This window comes from Thermobia domestica, chromosome 11 (assembly GCF_964235325.1).
Source record: "Thermobia domestica chromosome 11, izTheDome1.hap1.1, whole genome shotgun sequence".
NCBI lineage: Eukaryota > Metazoa > Arthropoda > Insecta > Zygentoma > Lepismatidae > Thermobia > Thermobia domestica.
This window is the reverse complement of record NC_137464.1, coordinates 15,525,486-15,547,812: the sequence shown is the minus strand read 5'-3', so window position 1 is coordinate 15,547,812 and position 22,327 is coordinate 15,525,486.

The window sequence follows — 22,327 nt, the reverse complement described above, 5'->3', positions numbered from 1 at the left end:
TTTCATGTTTTATTTTCTGTATTGCTCTGTATGTCGGGAACTCTTTAACGTGCCTAACTGTATATCATTTTTATTCAGTATATATATATATAAAAAAAGAGTTCTGACTGTAAAAGAAAAGTGTAAATGGTTGAGTGGAAGAAAAGGTTATGCCTTAACTCCGCCATTTTAAATAAGAAATAAATAAACAAATAAATAAACATCCAGAAACATTATCGTGAAGAATACAAACTTTCCACATCGCGACGTTCATAAATATCCTTGAACCTCACCAGACGGAAAAACACATAATCAAATCGATCACGTTTTAGTAGATAGAAGACGATAATCCAGCATAATTGATATTCGGTCATTTAGAGGAGCTGATTGTGATATTGATCACTACCTGGTAGCAGCGATAATACGAGAGAGATTATCGTTGAATAAAGGAAATATTCAATGTCTGAAAACGGAAAGATTTAATTTAAAGAAATTAGAAGAGAGCCAGGTAAGAGAGGAATACCAGATTGAACTTTCGAATAGATTCTCGGTTTTAGAAGATTCGGAGTGCACTAGTGTTGATGATACTTGGATTGAAATTAGAATTAGCATTAAAATTTCAGCAAAAGAAAAATTAGGACACGTGAAAATACATAGGAACAAACCATGGTTCAACCAGGAATGCATTCAACTAGCAGAGAAGAGAAAACAGGCAAAATTAAGTTGGCTACAATATCCGAATGAAATAACTACACAAAATTTCGCAGATATCAGGCGGGAAACTTCCAAAACCTTTAGAACAAAGAAACACGATTTTTTGGAAGCTACAATTAAGGAACTTGAAGATAATAGTAAAAATAAAAACATTTGCGACATGTATAAGGGGATCAGCGAATTTAAGAAAGGCTATCAACCTCGTGCTTATATATTAAAGAAAGCTGACGGAAAAGTATTCAGTGACACAGATAGCTTCTTAAATAGATGGAAAGATTTCTTTGACGAGTTGCTTAACACGCAGCCAGAAACTAATGTGTGTGTAGAAAGGGAAATACACACCTCAAACCGTATATCCCAGAACCTAACCGAATAGAAGTAGAAATCGCTATTAAAAAAAAAATTAAAGAAACACAAATATCCGGGTGTAGACGAAATTCCGGCTGAGTTAATTTTAGCTGGAGGCGAAAAACAGTTTAACAAGATACACAAACTTATCTGGAACAAGGAAGAATTACTACAAGAATGGAAATAATCAATCAATGTTCCAATTCACAAGAAAGGCGATAAAAGTGACTGCAATAATTATCGTGGCATTTCTCTTCTGTCAACATCCTATAAAATTCTCTCGAACATTCTATTAGCAAGATTGACCTCATACGCAGATGAAATTATTGGAGATTATCAGTGCGGATTTAAACGAAATCGATCAATTATCGACCAGATATTTACCATTCGCCAATTCTGTACTCGAAAAGAAGTGGGAATACAATACCCTTGTACATAAACTATTTATTTATTTTAGAAAGGCTTATAACTCGGTTAGGAGAGAAGCATTGCACAACATTCTTATAGAATTTGGAATACCGAAAAAGCTATTTAGATTAATTAAGATATGTTTAAATGAATTCCAAAGTAAAGTCCGGGTAGGAATTTTTTTGTCCACGAGTTTTTACGTCGAGAATGGCCTGAAACAAAGAATATGCGTTTTCGCCATTATTATTTAACTTTGTTCTGGAATACGCTATAAGGAAAATCAAAGATAGCAACCAGGGCCTAGAGTTGAATGGGGTTCACCAGGTTATGGCATATGCTGATGATGTAAATTTAATAGGGGATGATAGGAGAACAATAGAAAGAAATGCAGAGGTCTTATTAAAACGCTTGCAGGGACAAGGGTTTAGAAGTATATGTAGAGAAAACTAAATACATGGAAGTTCATTGGGATCATAATAGGCAAATTATGGATGCGTTAAATATCAAATAATACTTTTGATAAAGTGAATACTTTCAAATATTTAGGATAAATAGTAACATACGAAAACCATATTCTCGAAGAAATTAAATGTCGACTAAAAGCAGAAAATTCGTGTTATTATTCAGTTGAAAATCTTTTGTCGTCGAGAATTCTGTCGATGAATTTGAATTTTGAAATATGTAAAACGATAATTATGCCTGTTGTTCTATATGGGTACGTAACATGGTTACTTGCTCGGAAGGAAGAACATAGACTGAAAATATTTGAGAACAAGATCCTGAGACGAATATTCGGATCGGACTCAAGAGGAACAGGAATGAGGAATGGCGGAAACTTCATAACGAGGAACTACATAAGTTATACGGTTTACCCAACATTCTTAGGGTCGTCAAGTCTAGGAGGCTCAGATGGACAGGTCATGTAGCTAGAATGGAAGAAAGTAGAAATGCTTTCAAAGTCTTGACTGGAAGACCAATCGGAAAACTTCCATTAGGAAGACCTAGGCGCAGATGGGAGGACAATATCAAGATGGTTCTCGCAAAAATAGGAATACAAAGTAGAAACTGGACCCAGTTGGTTAAGGACAGAAGTCGGTAGAGAGCTTTTGTGAACGCGGCATTGACCCCGCGGGTTCCATAGGCCATAGAGTTATTTAGTTAGTTAAATAAATAAACTTTACTTTACGTGCTGAGAACAGCTGATATAAAGGAAAAATACGGCACTTTGCCATAGTATACACCCTTAACACCACAATATAGTAAAAGAGATAAATAATGATTAACATTTAACATGAATTGATAATACTCTTATAATAAACTTTGACAGTGTTGTTTATGTTAATTTCTAAAAACACTGCGACGTCAAAATTAAAAGTAAAGATAAAAACAACTACTACGTTATATTAAATATTCTAAAATAAAGTCACATTTTGAGATATGCGTCTATTATAGCTTGTTAAAAGTTTAGAGATTAAAATATGTTTCCTATTATGTGCTTGCATTAAAAATTTTACCATTGTACTATATATTGAAACTTTAAAATCCACATTTTTTAAAAACATAGTCCGAGTTACATCGGTTGTCAAGCATTTTTCCTACAAATATAGAGTGAATTAATTTTTTCCTGTAAGAGAATGGTTCCAATCTACAATATATTTTCCAGTACTGATATGTGCTAGAGTAATAATCCAGTGTTAATTTAAAACAAAGTATTCTAAGAAAACCTTTTTGAATAATAATAATAATAATAATAATAATAATAATAATAATAATAATAATAATAATAATAATAATGGACCATTTTATTTTATTTTATTTACAATTATAAGTACTTTACTAAATACAACGTAGTCAAAAAAGGATGTATTGTATGTATTCTTGTTTGCTTACTAGAAATCGAAAACATTATAGCCCGATACTAAAGTCTCATTTTTGGATTCGTAGAGCATTTGATTTTCCTAGAAAGCTCACAAATCATACACCATAATTAAGTTATGAATTATTAGGGTTTTGCATGATGCCTTCTGAGATGTGCGTGACCAATAATCCTGGTTTTTGTTAGTTTGTTTAGAAATAAACTAGTGCTTAATTTAGAATTCAATTTATTGAAATGATATGTTTTGTGTGAAGTATGGCTAGCGTATGTTAGTTAAGCTGAGGAAATCAATATTCCATTATACACTGACCAGCCAGAATATTATTTTCATTTACGATATATAATATCTGGTGTGTCTACCTTTGGATCACAGGACAACAGCAATGCGGTTTAGCATAAAAGCAATAAGATCTTGGTAGGTGGCTGAATGCATGACGAATCACGTCTACTCACACAAGTCTCTTAATTCCTTTAAATTCCACGGATGGGGTTGGTGATCTAGAATCTGACGGCACTTTAAAAGTGTTCTATTGGGTTAAGATCAGGTGAGTTTGGGGGCCATTGCAGGAATAAAAATTCATTATGCTCCTAGAACAACAGTAACAGTATCAAGGAGTACTGTCCTGGTAAAGGATGCCATTCCCAGCTGGAAATATGGTCGACATCAATGATTGCACATAATCAACAATGACCTGTCGATAGCTAGGAACCGTCATGGTAGCTTCCGCATGCACTATCGGGCACGTGAATGACCATTTTTAGGTTTCCTAAATCATAATGCAGCTACCATCGGCCTATCGTCGTCCTACAGTGCACGTTTCGAGCAGCTGTTACCCTGGAAGATGACAAATTCTGATTGGTGATCGATGTGACGAGGCAGTATCGTGATTCTTCACACCATACACCATTGTGCCATTGCTCCGCGGTCAAAGGCAAGTGGATATTCCAGTCGTTATCGATGATGCCGCGCGATTAACATTGGTACTCGTGTGGAACATCGCCTGTGGAGGTCCATATCCAACTGTGTTTGATACATGAAATAACATAGTATATACGATATATATTATCAAAGGTATTCTGCCATTATGACAGGTCACTTGCTGCAACTGAGAAGCTTCCATGCTCCACGGTCTTTTGCTAACTTCTTCATCTTCACGTACGATTTTTCTGTGTTGATATGGAACCCCTATCTCTCTTTCCTGCCACCATACCCTCTAGCACGTCCCTCTATGATACCTTATTCAATGTCCTTATGATATACAATAGGTATAAATTCCATTAAAATTATAAGGGGTAGTGTACCGTTGGGGATGATTTCTTTTTAGGAGAATTTGCTCAAAAAGTATTCGGTTCATTTTGTCTTCTTTTTCTAACGAATACTTAATTAACAAGTCTACAAAACGGTAAAAAATATGTTTTTCTTTAAACAGTTCACAAGTGGAAGTCGACTCTTGGTGGAGGTGTTTTCTACGATACAGTTTTCCGAAAGTGCCTTTATAATTCTGTTCATATTTCGTAAATAGACGCTTCTGTAACAACTACAGCATAATATGATTCAATTTAAGAAGTGATAGAGTACGGAAGTTTAGTGTACTGGCCCGTAGCTTGTATTATGTTTATAAAAGAGTTCGTTTTTCTTCTTTTCTCGAAAAGTACGCATGACGTTTCACAGTTACACATAATTTTCTTTAACTTAATGAGATCTATAGATTGGCATGTCTCAATTTTGGACATTTTTCCCGTTGAACGTTTATAATAGAATTAGCTAGTTTTAGACAATTTTCTGATATCAAATGTCTCGTATGTAATAAGAATGTTTGTATCAACAACAAAATAACTAATTTTGCTTTAGAATATGGGTCAAATTAAACTTTTAATGTATAATAAAGAAATGAGTGGGCCAAAATTAGATCCTTGCGGAACACTTGTGTTTGTACTTTGAAGACGGAGAGAGTAAAAAGGATCTAGTGCAACTACTTCCACCGGTATCTCTTTACAGTTCTCTCTCTCTCTCTCAGTGGGTTTCTTGGCGTGCGTTCTTGAGTTCAAAATAGCTTATTCTTAAAGCCGTTATCACGGCTTCCCAAGGTGGTTATTACAGAAGAAAGCATGGGGTTTAATATGAAATTGTGGTACCTATGGCGCGATAAGTTCTTCCTAAAGTTGACAATAGGTGGCGCTAGAAAAGCGTTAGGAAGTAACAAAAAATATTCCCATACGGGAAATAATCCTTGAAGACATCACTGTTAGAAGGGAAAAACGTTGAAGATATCAATATTAGAGAGATTTGCTTCTAAGAAATCTCATAGTTCCTTTGGCCCAGCTACATAGCTTAAGAATTATTATTATTATTATTATTATTATTATTATTATTATTATTATTATTATTATTATTATTATTATTATTATTATTATTGTGCATTTAATTGATACATATTTCGAATCATTGTTCCATACCAGAAATGCGCGTCTAAGATCTTTATACTTCCTAGCGAATCCCTGTCTAAAAGATCAATTGTCTTTGAAAAATACCAGAAATCATTACGTAAATTAATTGCACTAAATTTGGTAGCATATTTGTTAAATTAAATATAATCTTAAGTCAGCGGTGTAGCCAGCATGTTTTTTCTAAAAACTTTTCCAGGGGTTGTCGAGTTTTTAAGTACTAAAACCAAAATTAAAAGTATTCTTTTCGAATATGATAGCATTATTAACTCACCACACATGTATACATTAAACACATATGTACATACAAAGATACATACATATTATTATTATTACTGGTATGTTTGTACTATTTCACTATATTGAAACAGGGAGCTCGAAATATTTATTCGAATAATTGTTTATAATCCATATACTTACTTGAGTAATTATTTATTATGCAAATATTTATTCATTTAATTGTTCATAATTGACATATTTACTCGAATAATTGTTTATAATCTAAATATTTACTTGAATAATTGTTCATAATCTAAATATTTACTTAAATAATTCTCTATAATCCAAATATTTATTCGAATAATTGCTCATAATCCAAGTATTTACTTGAATAATAGTTCATAATCTAAATATTTACTTGAATAATTGTTTATAATCGAAATATTTACTTGAATAATTGTTTATAATTCAAATAGTTACTTGAATAATTGTTTATAATCGAAATATTTACTTAAATAATTGTTTATAATCCAAATATTTACTTGAATAATTGTTTAAATTCAAATATTTACTTGAATAATTGTTTATAATTCAAATATTTACTTGAATAATTGTTTACAATGCAAATATTTACTTGAATACTTGTTTATAATCCAAATATTTATTTGAATAAATTTTCATACTTCAAATATTTATTTGAATAACGAATATTCTTATACAATAATTTTAGCAGTAGTCACTTCTATTGCCTGCTTGAATATGTCATCTTGTGTTTTGAATATTTGAATGAGACGTAAGGCAAAACAAATATATCCCTATGAATTGATGTCTTTATCTTGCTTTGAAAGCAAAACACAAAAGTACGTTGCTTAATCACGCACACATGCACGCAGTACATACAAGAACTCTAAAATCCATTTTTTTCCTTTGTTTTCCGCAAACGGTTACAGCTCCGCTTCGGAAATGAAATTTGCGAATACTATGGATTATTATCATGGTTTTGTCTGTTATGTTTATGTTACCTTTATAACGAGGATATAGTACTCGCAATTCATCACAAACATATATGGTTGTTAGTAACGTATGTAATTTCTAAGCAGAAAAAATGTCAGAGAGCTTAAGCATGAATTTTATAAATGTTATGAACCGAATAGTCAGGCGCAATGCAGTATTCATTAAAGATAGTAATAAAACATAACTAATTAATTAATTTCTTTTTTATGTTTTATATATTTTTCATTTTTATTATTTATTTTGCTAATTTATGTATTTTTTAATGAATGAATCATAGGAATTGGAACTGCGTAATGGCTTTGTCACAGTATAAGAAATGCAAAAATACATCAAGAGTGTCTTTTTGTGTGGGATAGAATGCGCAAAACAAAGTAATAAGGATAATGTTTTTGATGTAGTTCTTAAGCCCTAATCTGATTAAATTTTTAAAACGCGGTATGTTGATTCAAAATTATACAGATTTTATTTTCGTTTCAATACAAATTAATATCAAATTCATTATCATTATAGTAATGAGTTTTAATTTACTTAACGATGTACTCTAAAATGCCAGATTCACTGCTGAACAGCATATAAAACTCTCCATATTGATATTTTTAGCATAGTATCTAAAGAGTGGCTTTGTGGTAAAGCGCTCACCTCTGGTGCGTAGAGTACCCCGTTCGATCTCAGCCCAGCTCAGGCCAGGTGAACTTTGTGCTAGAAAAACACAGGGCTGGCTCTAGATATCTTGACACCCTAGCCAAAAGATATTTCTGCGTCCCCTATGATATTAAGAAGGCCCTCCGAGCACTTCGCCTTTTCGCCACCAGATGCTCACTTTTTCATTTAGCAATCACTGCTGGTACCTCTACTGGGAAGAACTGAAAGATCGTACCGCTCAGTTTGAATGTGTCCAGGATATCCACACTTGAAGTGGGCGGAGAGAGGAATCCAACAGTTTTTTTTTTTTTTTTCGTGCACCTGCAGTCAGTCAGAGTCTATTTATACAAGCCGTGTTGTTCAGCCGCAGGGCAAAACCTCAACCATTGATGAGTAACATAAATATTTTCTTTTTGCAGGTAGGAATAGAGTTTTGTACGAAAAACGGGAATTAGGTTGCAGAGAACGTCATTCACATCGCGTTGACAAATTATCTTTCGTACGTTTATCACATGAAACTCTTCTTTTTTTGATTATTACCAGAATATGAGATAAAAAGAACCTAAATGGTTCTTTGTATACAGAAAACAGACAAACAATACTAATATTTTCTTACATATCAGTATTATATGATTTTTTTCTGAAGTGTATGATGCATGAAAAATGGACAAAATGAATTTTGACTTTTCTATTTGTCCCTATCCTTCTGAGTAGAGAGAATGATGTGGCGCAACTAAAGGGCCTGCAGGGCCCGCAACATTGAGAGGCCCAGAACAGAAAGAGGCCCATTTCAGTTTCGAAGTTAAACTTTATAATGTTAAGATGTTAAAAATTATGTGATGTTCCAACTATATCTCATTTTTACCTATGAAGACGGTAACACCTGAGCGATTATTTAGTAAATTAAATGCCAACAAAACTTTTACTGACCAGCGAAAACATTATGACCACTCGCTACTTTTTGAACGAAATCATCGGGCTGAGATAAGAGCTACAAGGCATAACACAACCGCGCGCCAAACACGACAAGAATCTCACTCGATTAGTCAGTGTGATGCTTGTGCCTTGAATGGGGAAGGACGACGATATATCAGGGTGACTAAGTGGCTGGGAGCTTCATTTCGGAAACAACGCGACTTGTCGAGTTTTCGCGATCTGCCGTGCTTATGTATTTCAAAGATGGGAAAAGAACAGTGAAACCAGCATCGAACCAAACAACAAAAACTGGGACGACCACACCTCATTAAAAATGTCGGGTGTCGTAGACTCTCGAATTTGGTATAGCAGAATAGACGAAAACTATAGCACAATATAATAATAATAATAATAATAATAATAATAATAATAATGTGCATTTTTTTTGCATATGAGCAAGTTGTGACTCACTAGATAGAACATAGAAAGTCAAAACTGTTCTCTGTAAATTTTACGTGACTCATGAATGTGGAAAGAGGGGGTCCGTTTAACATTTTTGCGGGGAGGACCATTCGTCCTTACTTACGCTACTGAGAGAATGTAAGGTAAAATAATAACACCTGTAAATAAATATATATATATATATATATATATATATATATATATATATATATATATATATATATATATATATATATATATATATATATATATATATATATATATATAATCCTGGCGCAACAGTCCCTTGTGATCTGAGCCTGCAGCGGGCTTATGTTAGTAGTAAGCACAACCACACCCAACGTCGCCGGCTGTCTAGATTGAAGTCCGCTATCTTTTAGTTTCCCAACTTTTCTCTCGATATTTGGTCAACACAGAAATGTTTGAGTGCCACACCGGGAATTAATCCCTGGACGATGCACACCGTATCACTTTCGCTAATCATTTGGTAAAATTCAGGTTAGGGTGGTACTGAATTAATTTTGGAATATGCCATTTCTCATAAGGTAAAGTTCAAAAGTATTGTGACATAATTAAAAAGCTCATTATCAACCACGTATTCTTGCCTCTAATATCTCTAAAGTTTTCGAGTTATGTGTCAAAAATAGTTGAAACATTTGAAGTTAGTTTAGTAACTTGAAGAAGATAGTGGACTTATACATACATGATTAGAATTGCTCCAATTTTTATTTTTATTCTTCTTTCTCGTAAAGAAATACAAAATCATAATTTCAACCATTTTGGTACATTTTTCATAATTTGAAGCGCGAACAGCCGGTTTCTTTCCTTACGTTTTGAACTTGGGATTTATATTCTCCTTGTCACTTATCGTGAAAGTCATATAATAACATGGGTCACAAAGCTAGAATATCTTATGCGACAGAGGTAATGACAATTTTTGTCATTTCATCTCTCAAGATCTGTTAAATTTGACATTTATTGAATGATATCGGTTTTATAATACGAATAAATTTTTCGCAATAAGGTGCGTATAGTGGTCGTAAGAAATGGCAAAAGCTACCACTGACCTTTATAGTTTGACTCATGCTTTTTCGATCATGGTATTCCTCTTAAATTTTGCAAAGGACAGTATCATTTTAATTATCTTAACCTAATTTCCTACAGCATCTCATTCGTACGCTAAAAGAAAGATTTCTATTTTTTATGTATAAGAATTCAGGGGATGCAAATTTATTCAAAATTCCTTTACAATTAAAGCCGCCTAAACAGATATTCCTTCGAGATTTCTGTATTTTGAAAACAATTCACGATTTCAGTTCTTTGTATTTACTTGTTTCCATGTTTATTTATATCAATACTGTATGATCAGTTCCCAGAATTATTTTAGTTCCCCGGTAAATCCATTTATAACAAGCTCCAAATACTGCTACAATTTTAATGTGGTTTCAAGAGAATCTGCATATCTCATCCTTTTGTTACTCTCTATATATTCATCTACTACGTAAACAAACATCAGTGAAAGAAAGAGGCTGAGAGCTAACATGTGCTCCGTGAGGAACGTTGTCATACCTTGCACTGATATATCTAGAGAGTCTAGTGTTGCCACGAGACGAAACGAGACGAGACAAGACGAGACTTCTGGCTGTGTCGTCTCGTCTAGAAAAGATGTGTCCGTCTCGTCTCGTATCGAATGGTTCTGTCTCGTCTCGTGGCAACACCAGAAAGGCTGAGGCCCACAAAAGAGCTGTTAAACCAAGCGGTTAAAATTATAACTTTTAACCTAGTTTGGGTAACAGAGCACAACACAAAACACGACTGCAATCCTCCAGCAACGACTGCTTAGTTTCGACTGAACCCGTAATTACTTCGATAGGAACATTTGTCAATACCGTCAGTACAGACGAAAGGCAATATTTCCCCATTTATTCTGATATCCTTTTTAAAGAACCCCTGGCGCCATTTCAACAAATAAGGAGGCCTATGTAACTTTCCCATTTAAAAAATGGTTTATCTTCGAATAACAGTATAAAAGGATAAAAAAGATAAATTTTATTGTCAAATCAGAATCTTTTTCGAAACTCAGTGTCGAGAAAGGCTGACACGTTTCTGTCTTGGTTCGGAACGAGAAAGACCATGAAACAATAGTTAGTTACTGATAAAATTGCCACTTCTACGCATACTTGTACTTCTATTAAAGGATTTTTATACGTAGATATCTCCACCAGCCCCCGGAATAAAATCTTCTGAAACACTGATCTCAATGAACGCTTTACATTGTATTTGAATCTGGAGCACTATCACAAAATAATTAAACTTGAATCGATTGAAAAATGGAAGTGAAACCTGTTTGTAAGAATCATTTTTAAAAAGTGTTTTAGGTATTCCCTGTTCTTTGTAGGGTTTGAAACGTTGAATCATTTGGATCATTTGAAATAATAAAAGATGGTATACATTTCGAAGGCAAATAATTTATTCCGAGTTAATAAATTTTTAAGCAAATTCAGAAACTGTGTTTGTATTTTTCGAGACACGAGACAAGACGTTTTACGAAACGTTTCGTATTGTATCGTGTCTCGCTTCAAAGAGTCCTGTCTCGTCTCGTTGCAACACTAAGAGAGTCTTACGCATTATCTTTCCAAGAAAATGAGCTAGAAACTTGAAAAGCACATTCAGTCAATTGTTATCACAGAATATACTATGGGCATAGCCGCTGATGTGTAGAAGGTGACACAGGCGGAATTTGTTTTTGGCGAGTTGGAGCCGTGGGGCTCTATTATTTGGATTGGAAACATTGGTTCAAAAATATTTTACATTTAGCATACATACATATACACATATCATACGCATACACACACACATACGTACATGTGTGTTACATATACTTTAATTAATGTGTGGATCTAAGGACAAGGTCCGGTTCGCCCACCCAAAAACCGCCTCTGGGAGGTGGATTGGAAGCGCATCCCTGAAACATAGAATTATGCTAATCATAATCTTCTGAGATAGACTACCCCCGAGGAATAAGTAAATAAATAAAAATAGTTTATTAATGTTTATCTTCCGTATACGATTAATTGAAAAATTTTAGTGTCTCAACAATGAGAGCCATATACAGGTGATCCTGCGTTCCTGGCGGAACTTCCCTAGTTGCGGACAAAATTTCATACTATAAACTCTTTTCGGCTCTCTCCCTCATGGTAGTTTTTTTTTTTATCTATTATCTACTCCCTTGGAGTAACTGTTGCTCTGTATTTTCACGGGCTTGCAACCGTCAGAATGAATATCTTGGCTGCCTTCCCAGCTACCCAATCAGCATGCAATAGATACATGCAATAACAATCAAATCCCACACAAACTACTCTACCCATCAAATATTTTAACATGGAAAGTTCTTTTACGCAACGTATTTCGTTTGTTTAAAATGGAATAGACCTAAATACATCTTTTTTTTAATGTTCTTCTGGAGATTCGATAGCGAGACCGCTCACATCAAAAAATGAGAGAATTAGTGCTCTGACAATCTGATAGAAATACAACATGCCATATGTACATTACTGTGATTACATTGCTATTTATTCAATGATTATTTTGCTTAGAGTTTTCTTACTCTCCAGGGTACTCTTCAAGGATATACAATTACTCTTCACTTATGTCGCGAAAAAATATTCAGCTTGCAAATTTATTTGAGAACTTCTCATTCCCTAATACATGTTTATACTCTCAATTTGTGTGTACAACCGACAAACTTACACAGAATCTCAACAGAGTTCAAATGTGAGGTGTCTGCTGTGAAACAAAGGTCAGTTATATGGGAGGGGATTTTAGAGTGCAGCTCTAGGAACACTGTGGGCTTTTAGAGTGTAATTCTAGGAACGCTGTAGGGGGCCATCCCGCTCCACCTGAGACAAAAAAAAAAAGAATGAAAAGAAATCTGGCGGCACACAACTAATTCACACTGGTTACAAAGCAGGCACAACAAAGTTCTGAATGGAATATGTTTATTTTTTTGCACTATTCCATTTTCCGAACAATAACATTTACCGATGACTTGTTAGCCCCTCCACCACAGCCACCATGAAAACAAATTCAATCGGAATTTGGCCAGCTCGTTTGATCACGAATAATTATCGTTTGATCCCAAGCATAATGACGTATTACACACAGTTTGGCTAGGGCTTGTTAGCCCTTGATAATCGGCATGTACCATACCATAGACATTTCAATCGTAAATAGGTAAGCAAAGTTTCGTTAGTTTCTGGTAGAAAGTATGACAAATAAAGTTGATTGTTTATTTAACAATGGTGGCCTCTAACAATGCAACTAACAACAACAACTGAAATCGACAAGTACCATTTCATAGATAACTCAGTGGTAATCCGATGGGTGTGCCAAGTTTGGTCAGTTTCTGGTACAAAATATAGCAAAGTTCATTCTTTGTTTAACGATGGTGGCCTTCAACAATGAAACTAACAACAATATGTGGAATCAACACGTACTATTTCCTAGATATTTCAATCTTAAATGGGTGTGCAAAGTTTGGTTAGTTTCTGTTAAAAAGCGTGGCACATAAAGTTGATTTTTTATTTAACAATGGTGGCCTCTAACAATGAAACTAACAAAAATAAGTGAAATCGACACGTGCCGTTTCATAGATATATCAATGGTAAATGAGTGCGCCAAATTTGATTAGTTTTTGGTAGAAAGAGTGTAAGATAAAGTTGATTGTTTATGTAACAATTTAGAAATCCAAAGATTGTTTATTTAACAATGGTGGCCTTCAACAATGAAAGAACAACAATATGTGAAATCGACACATACCAATCCATAGATATCTTAATCGTTCATAAGTGTGAAAAGTTTGCTTAGTTTGTGGTAGAAATTATGACAGATAAAGTTAATCGTTTATTAACAATAGAGAAATCCAACGAATGTTTATTTAACAATGGTGATCTTCAACAATGAAACTAACAACAAGATGAGAGGACGACACATATCCTTCCCTAGATATTTTAATCTTAAATGTGTGTGCAAGGTTTGGCCAGTTTCTGGTAGGAAGTATGGCAGATAAAGTTGATTGTTCATTTAACAATAGCGGCCTCTAACAATGAAAGTAACAACAATAGGTGAAATCGACACGTACCATTCCATTGATATCTCAATCGTAAATGAGTGTGCCAAGCTTGGTTAGTTTGTGATAGAAAGTATGGCAGATAAAGTTGATTGTTTATCTAACAATGGAGAAATCCAACGATTGTTTATTTAACAATGGCGGCCTCGAACAATGAAACTAACAACAATATGTGAAATCGGCAGGTACCATTCAGTAGATATCTCTGTGCTAATCCGATGGGTATGCCAAGTTTGGTCAGTTGGTGGTAGAAAGTGTGGCAGATAAAGTTGATTGTTTATTTAACAATGGTGGCCTTCAACAATGAAACTAACAACACTATGTGGAATCCACACGTACCATTCCCTAGATATCTCAATCTTAAATGGGTGTGCAAAGTTTCTTCACTTTCTGGTAGAAAGTACGGCAGATAAAGTTGATTCTTTGTTGAACGATGGTGGCCTTCAACAATGAAACTAACAACAATATGTGGAATCAACACGTACTATTTCCTAGATATCTCAATCGGAAATGAGTGTGCCAAGTTTGGTTAGTTTGTGGCAGAAAATATGACAGATAAAGTTGACTGTATATTTAATAATGGAGAAATCCAACGATTGTGTATTTAACAGTGGTGGTCTTCAACAATGAAACTAACAACAATATGTGAAATCGATACATAGCATTCCCTAGATATTTCAACTTTAAATGGGTGTGCAAAGTTTGGTCAGTTTGTGGTAGAACGTATGGCCGTTAAAGTTGATTGTTTATTTAACAATGGTGGCCTCTAACAATGAAACTATCAGCAATATGTGAAATCGACCCATATCGTTCCATAGATATCTTAATCTTAAATGAGTCTGCAAATTTTGTTTAGGTTGTTGTAGAAAGTGTGGCAGAAAAACTTGATTGTTTCTTTAACAATGGTGGCCTTCAACAATGAAACTAACAACAATATGTGAAATCGACACATACCATTCCCTAGATATTTCAATCTTAAATGGGTGTGCAAAGTTTGGTCAGTTTCTGTTAAAAAGTGTGGCACATAAAGTTGATTTTTTATTTAACAATGGTGGCCTCTAACAATGAAACTAACAAAAATAAGTGAAATTGACACGTACCGTTTCATAGATATATCAATGGTAAATGAGTGCGCCAAATTTGATTAGTTTTTGGTAGAAAGAGTGTAAGATAAAGTTGATTGTTTATGTAACAATTTAGAAATCCAAAGATTGTTTATTTAACAATGGTGGCCTTCAACAATGAAAGAACAACAATATGTGAAATCGACACATACCAATCCATAGATATCTCAATCGTTCATAAGTGTGAAAAGTTTGCTTAGTTTGTGGTAGAAATTATGACAGATAAAGTTAATCGTTTATTTAACAATAGAGAAATCCAACGAATGTTTATTTAACAATGGTGATCTTCAACAATGAAACTAACAACAATATGAGAAAACGACACATATCTTTCCCTAGATATTTTAATCTTAAATGTGTGTGCAAGGTTTGGCCAGTTTCTGGTAGGAAGTATGGCAGATAAAGTTGATTGTTCATTTAACAATGGCGGCCTCTAACAATGAAAGTAACAACAATAGGTGAAATCGACACGTACCATTCCATTGATATCTCAATCGTAAATGAGTGTGCCAAGCTTGGTTAGTTTGTGATAGAAAGTATGGCAGATAAAGTTGATTGTTTATCTAACAATGGAGAAATCCAACGATTGTTTATTTAACAATGGCGGCCTCGAACAATGAAACTAACAACAATATGTGAAATCGGCAGGTACCATTCAGTAGATATCTCTGTGCTAATCCGATGGGTATGCCAAGTTTGGTCAGTTGGTGGTAGAAAGTGTGGCAGATAAAGTTGATTGTTTATTTAACAATGGTGGCCTTCAACAATGAAACTAACAACACTATGTGGAATCCACACGTACCATTCCCTAGATATCTCAATCTTAAATGGGTGTGCAAAGTTTCTTCACTTTCTGGTAGAAAGTACGGCAGATAAAGTTGATTCTTTGTTGAACGATGGTGGCCTTCAACAATGAAACTAACAACAATATGTGGAATCAACACGTACTATTTCCTAGATATCTCAATCGGAAATGAGTGTGCCAAGTTTGGTTAGTTTGTGGCAGAAAATATGACAGATAAAGTTGACTGTATATTTAATAATGGAGAAATCCAACGATTGTGTATTTAACAGTGGTGGTCTTCAACAATGAAACTAACAACAATATGTGAAATCGATACATAGCATTCCCTAGATATTTCAACTTTAAATGGGTGTGCAAAGTTTGGTCAGTTTGTGGTAGAACGTATGGCCGTTAAAGTTGATTGTTTATTTAACAATGGTGGCCTCTAACAATGAAACTATCAGCAATATGTGAAATCGACCCATATCGTTCCATAGATATCTTAATCTTAAATGAGTCTGCAAATTTTGTTTAGGTTGTTGTAGAAAGTGTGGCAGAAAAACTTGATTGTTTCTTTAACAATGGTGGCCTTCAACAATGAAACTAACAACAATATGTGAAATCGACACATACCATTCCCTAGATATTTCAATCTTAAATGGGTGTGCAAAGTTTGGTCAGTTTCTGTTAAAAAGTGTGGCACATAAAGTTGATTTTTTATTTAACAATGGTGGCCTCTAACAATGAAACTAACAAAAATAAGTGAAATTGACACGTACCGTTTCATAGATATATCAATGGTAAATGAGTGCGCCAAATTTGATTAGTTTTTGGTAGAAAGAGTGTAAGATAAAGTTGATTGTTTATGTAACAATTTAGAAATCCAAAGATTGTTTATTTAACAATGGTGGCCTTCAACAATGAAAGAACAACAATATGTGAAATCGACACATACCAATCCATAGATATCTCAATCGTTCATAAGTGTGAAAAGTTTGCTTAGTTTGTGGTAGAAATTATGACAGATAAAGTTAATCGTTTATTTAACAATAGAGAAATCCAACGAATGTTTATTTAACAATGGTGATCTTCAACAATGAAACTAACAACAATATGAGAAAACGACACATATCTTTCCCTAGATATTTTAATCTTAAATGTGTGTGCAAGGTTTGGCCAGTTTCTGGTAGGAAGTATGGCAGATAAAGTTGATTGTTCATTTAACAATGGCGGCCTCTAACAATGAAAGTAACAACAATAGGTGAAATCGACACGTACCATTCCATTGATATCTTAATCGTAAATGAGTGTGCCAAGCTTGGTTAGTTTGTGATAGAAAGTATGGCAGATAAAGTTGATTGTTTATCTAACAATGGAGAAATCCAACGATTGTTTATTTAACAATGGCGGCCTCGAACAATGAAACTAACAACAATATGTGAAATCGGCAGGTACCATTCAGTAGATATCTCTGTGCTAATCCGATGGGTGTGCCAAGTTTGGTCAGTTGGTGGTAGAAAGTGTGGCAGATAAAGTTGATTGTTTATTTAACAATGGTGGCCTCTAACAATGAAACTAACAACAATATGTGGAATTCACACGTACCATTCCCTAGATATTTCAATCTTAAATGGGTGTGCAAAGTTTGGTCAGTTTCTGTTAGAAAGTACGGCAGATAAAGTTGATTGTTTACTTAACAATGGTGGCCTCTAACAATGAAACTAATAACAATATCTGAAATCGACACGTACCATTCCCTAGATTTTGTAACGTCCATTAACCAGATTATATCCGTTTTTGCTTAATTTTTGAACTGTTTATTTTATATTTGATTGTTTTAATTTTATTAGTTGTATATGTTAACATTGGTGACGGTGGCGCCATCTATCGTTTTAGACACAAACTGTTTGGACGTTCTGAATAACCTTAAGAGATTCGCACGTATACAATATCGGAAACTGCTAAATGGAAAAAATTACAGTGTTTGGATGGGATTCGAACCCAGAACCATAGTATTAGAAATCCCACACTCTACCGATGTAGCTAGTCTGACAGTAATACCCTATTCCTCCATCATTACCTATGAAAGATGGAATGGAGTCTGCAGAAAACTACGTCTAACATGTCCACGACAGACCGCCTATAACCTATGTCTAATTGGTACTTAAAAAAGCTAGTTCTACATGTGCATAGAAAAGTAAAATCAAATGAGTAGTTAGTACACATCACTTTGTCTGTCTCACTCTATCTCTGACTATAGAAATCGAGGAAGAAGAAAAAAGTATAGAGGTGAGAACATAGGAAGAATAAGCAAAAATATAAGTTGCAGGAAACTGAATATCAAGGGGAGAGAGAGAGAGACATAGAGACAGAGAGAAAAATAGAGGAACGGAGCAAATGATTTAATATACATCGGAAAAGAAGGTTCACAACTGTGCTGTACATTTAATGTATTGAATACTCTGCAGGCCCGTCTCCACGGGGGGGCTAGGGAGGCCGGGCCCCCCCTAAACTTTGGCCGGCCCCAATAAAGGTTTCACGATAGGCTTGCAAATGAACTATAATATGGTGATGAAGTATAATATGATTGGGTCGGGCTCCCCCTAACTTCGCCCCCCCCTATATTTTTGGGCTGCCTACGGGCCTGATACTCTATTTCTTCTAAATTGCTTGCTAGATGATAAATATTAATTTGTAAAAACGTAGCAAATGCCCGCGTTGTCTTGTTTTCTTACTGTTTCAGTAATAGTGGAAAACGTGGTTTATGCAACATAATAAATTACTAATTTTCCCACAACAATCATGTAGATGTTGTTGATGATTTTGAGTTTAACGTCCGTTCAGCAGCGAGACTATATGAGACGTGGACCTACTTATTAACGTGGAATCCGAACCATATGAGCTGCTGCCGGGAATCGAAGCAACCATGTACTGTTGGTAAGAAACTTCTAAGCAAAAGAAAAAACTGATCAGCAAAATACATAAAACGATAGTCCTGCAAACTATTACTTAAAGAGAATTTATTGTAAAATCAATACATCCATGTGGCGGTATATAGTCGTAAAGTGATTAGAAAACTTAATATTAAACTGTCGATCACATCGTTTTACTTATTTGAATTCAATGTCGTATAGATTCGGTTTTAGCTCTAGATTTCAGCGTTCTCACTTCGATTCTTAACTTGTTGGAAATATGCATTAATCGAAATTATAAAAGTATACGAAATTTAACTAGCTAAAAGAAGAGAATAACATAAAAATCCGGATTAGAGACGTCGTCGCCAACATGTGCTTTTATTTCAGGGAGCATAAAATCGAGAAGATCAACATTTTTTTTACCATTAAGTCGGCCTATAATTCGATGGATACCACCTCAACCTGCAGTCTCGCATATCCATCCCCAACAGTGAATCGTCACATGACCCATTCGCGCTGAACGGGCCATATATTATGGATCAAACCGTCTTCCAGATGGGCGATACACACGTGTTGGCCCAAAGTTTCCAGTGGAAAATATTTTCTCATCTGTAAAGACAACAGTGCCCCAGTGACAAGTAATATTTAGCTCTGCAAACGCCAGTCTATCGACTTTGTGATCTTCTGTCAATCTCTCCTTAACAGCAGCCCGGAAGGACCTTAAGCCTGCGGCCCGAAGTCGCCGTTGGACTGTAGTTACATCACCTGGAAAGGCGGTAGACTGCTGCAGTTGTCGGGCACACATGAAAGGCTGTCGACAGCATTGATCAACTAATCGTTGGTCTTGTGTCGGTGAGGACACTCGTGGCCGACCACTTCCAGATTTTCGAGTTAGACTTCCAGTTTCCTCATATTTTTTCCACCTTCTGAACGCTGTTGCACGATGCACGCCTAATCGAGCGCCTGCTTCAGGAACACTCAATCCCGCATGTTCAATAAGAGCGATAACACTCTCACGTACAGAATGATCATATTGCGCCATTCTTACACAAAAGTAAAAGTGCTAAAAACGTCTTTGAATATACGATAATGCACAATATTGCTATACATGACGTCGTATTATGAAAAACATGCGCAGAAGAAGTAGATGTGCCTGTAATCAACTGTTGTTGCACGCAAAAATACTCACTCACTGTTAGTAACAAAATATTTTCCATTTTTTTTTAAAATCCAATACATTAGAATATAGTAGCAGTTACTATCTTTCAAGAACATAACTTCCATCGAGTGGTGGGCATAAACAAAAGCTCGTAACTATGCAACAGTTAACTTCCATCAGAACCCCCGAAGCACTTTACAGATTTAATCTGATTTATTTGTGCAATTTAGATACATATAAGATTACAACTTGTCTGAGAAATTTGTTCATACTCGTCTAAAACAGTTCTATTATTCGCCACTCGTATACATTATATGACAAACAACAAAACAGAAACAAGTAAAGTGCAAATACTCTAGACAATATTTTTCAAAACGTACTAGAGAATTAAGATATAGCCGAGCGGTTTAGTAGAGTAGTCTACTACCTCCGTGTTCAAACCCACCTGAGGTTTGTGTCTATTCCCTGCTTTCTTTCTTGTGCTTTCACAACGAACGTTTTTTCTATAATTCCTATAAGCTATGACTTGCAAACCCTAAACAAAATACACATGTTTATTGTAATACTCTAATCCGGATTTTTATGTTATTCTCTTCTTTTAGCTAGTTAAATTTCGTATACTTTTATAATTTCGATTAATGCATATTTCCAACAAGTTAAGAATCGAAGTGAGAACGCTGAAATCTAGAGCTAAAACCGAATCTATACGACATTGAATTCAAATAAGTAAAACGATGTGATCGACAGTTTAATATTAAGTTTTCTAATCACTTTACGACTATATACCGCCACATGGATGTATTGATTTTACAATAAATTCTCTTTAAGTAATAGTTTGCAGGACTATCGTTTTATGTATTTTGCTGATCAGTTTTTTCTTTTGCTTAGAAGTTTCTTACCAACAGTACATGGTTGCTTCGATTCCCGGCAGCAGCTCATATGGTTCGGATTCCACGTTAATAAGTAGGTCCACGTCTCATATAGTCTCGCTGCTGAACGGACGTTAAACTCAAAATCATCAACAACATCTACATGATTGTTGTGGGAAAATTAGTAATTTATTATGTTGCATAAACCACGTTTTCCACTATTACTGAAACAGTAAGAAAACAAGACAACGCGGGCATTTGCTACGTTTTTACAAATTAATATTTATCATCTAGCAAGCAATTTAGAAGAAATAGAGTATCAGGCCCGTAGGCAGCCCAAAAATATAGGGGGGGGCGAAGTTAGGGGGAGCCCGACCCAATCATATTATACTTCATCACCATATTATAGTTCATTTGCAAGCCTATCGTGAAACCTTTATTGGGGCCAGCCAAAGTTTAGGGGGGTTCCGGCCCCCCTAGCCCCCCCCCCCGTGGAGACGGGCCTGCAGAGTATTCAATACATTAAATGTATAGCACAGTTGTGAACCTTTTTTTCCGATGTATATTAAATCATTTGCTCCGTTCCTCTATTTTTCTCTCTGTCTCTATGTCTCTCTCTCTCTCCCCTTGATATTCAGTTTCCTGCAACTTATATTTTTGCTTATTCTTCCTATGTTCTCACCTCTATACTTTTTTCTTCTTCCTCGATTTCTATAGTCAGAGATAGAGTGAGACAGACAAAGTGATGTGTACTAACTACTCATTTGATTTTACTTTTCTATGCACGTGTAGAACTAGCTTTTTTAAGTACCAATTAGACATAGGTTATAGGCGGTCTGTCGTGGACATGTTAGACGTAGTTTTCTGCAGACTCCATTCCACCTTTCATAGGTAATGATGGAGGAACAGGGTATTACTGTCAGACTAGCTACATCGGTAGAGTGTGGGATTTCTAATACTATGGTTCTGGGTTCGAATCCCATCCAAAGACTGTAATTTTTTCCATTTAGCAGTTTCCGATATTGTATACGTGCGAATCTCTTAAGATGTTCTCTCTTTCTCATTTCTCCATGTAGATGGATGCTACGAAGAAAAACAATAGAGAAGTAATCTCTTGTTTCAGTTATGGTTGAGATTTTAAAGACATTTTCAGCTTTCTGCAAGCACTTTTATTTGTTTAAATAAATATGTATTATATAACACTTACTGTGTGTAATTATGTCTTTGTGGTTTGCTGATTCTCACAGTTATTATATATGGTTCATAACAAAATTTGAGGTGGTCTCCTTTGAAGTGCATGTGTCATTTGTCATATATGAGCACGTT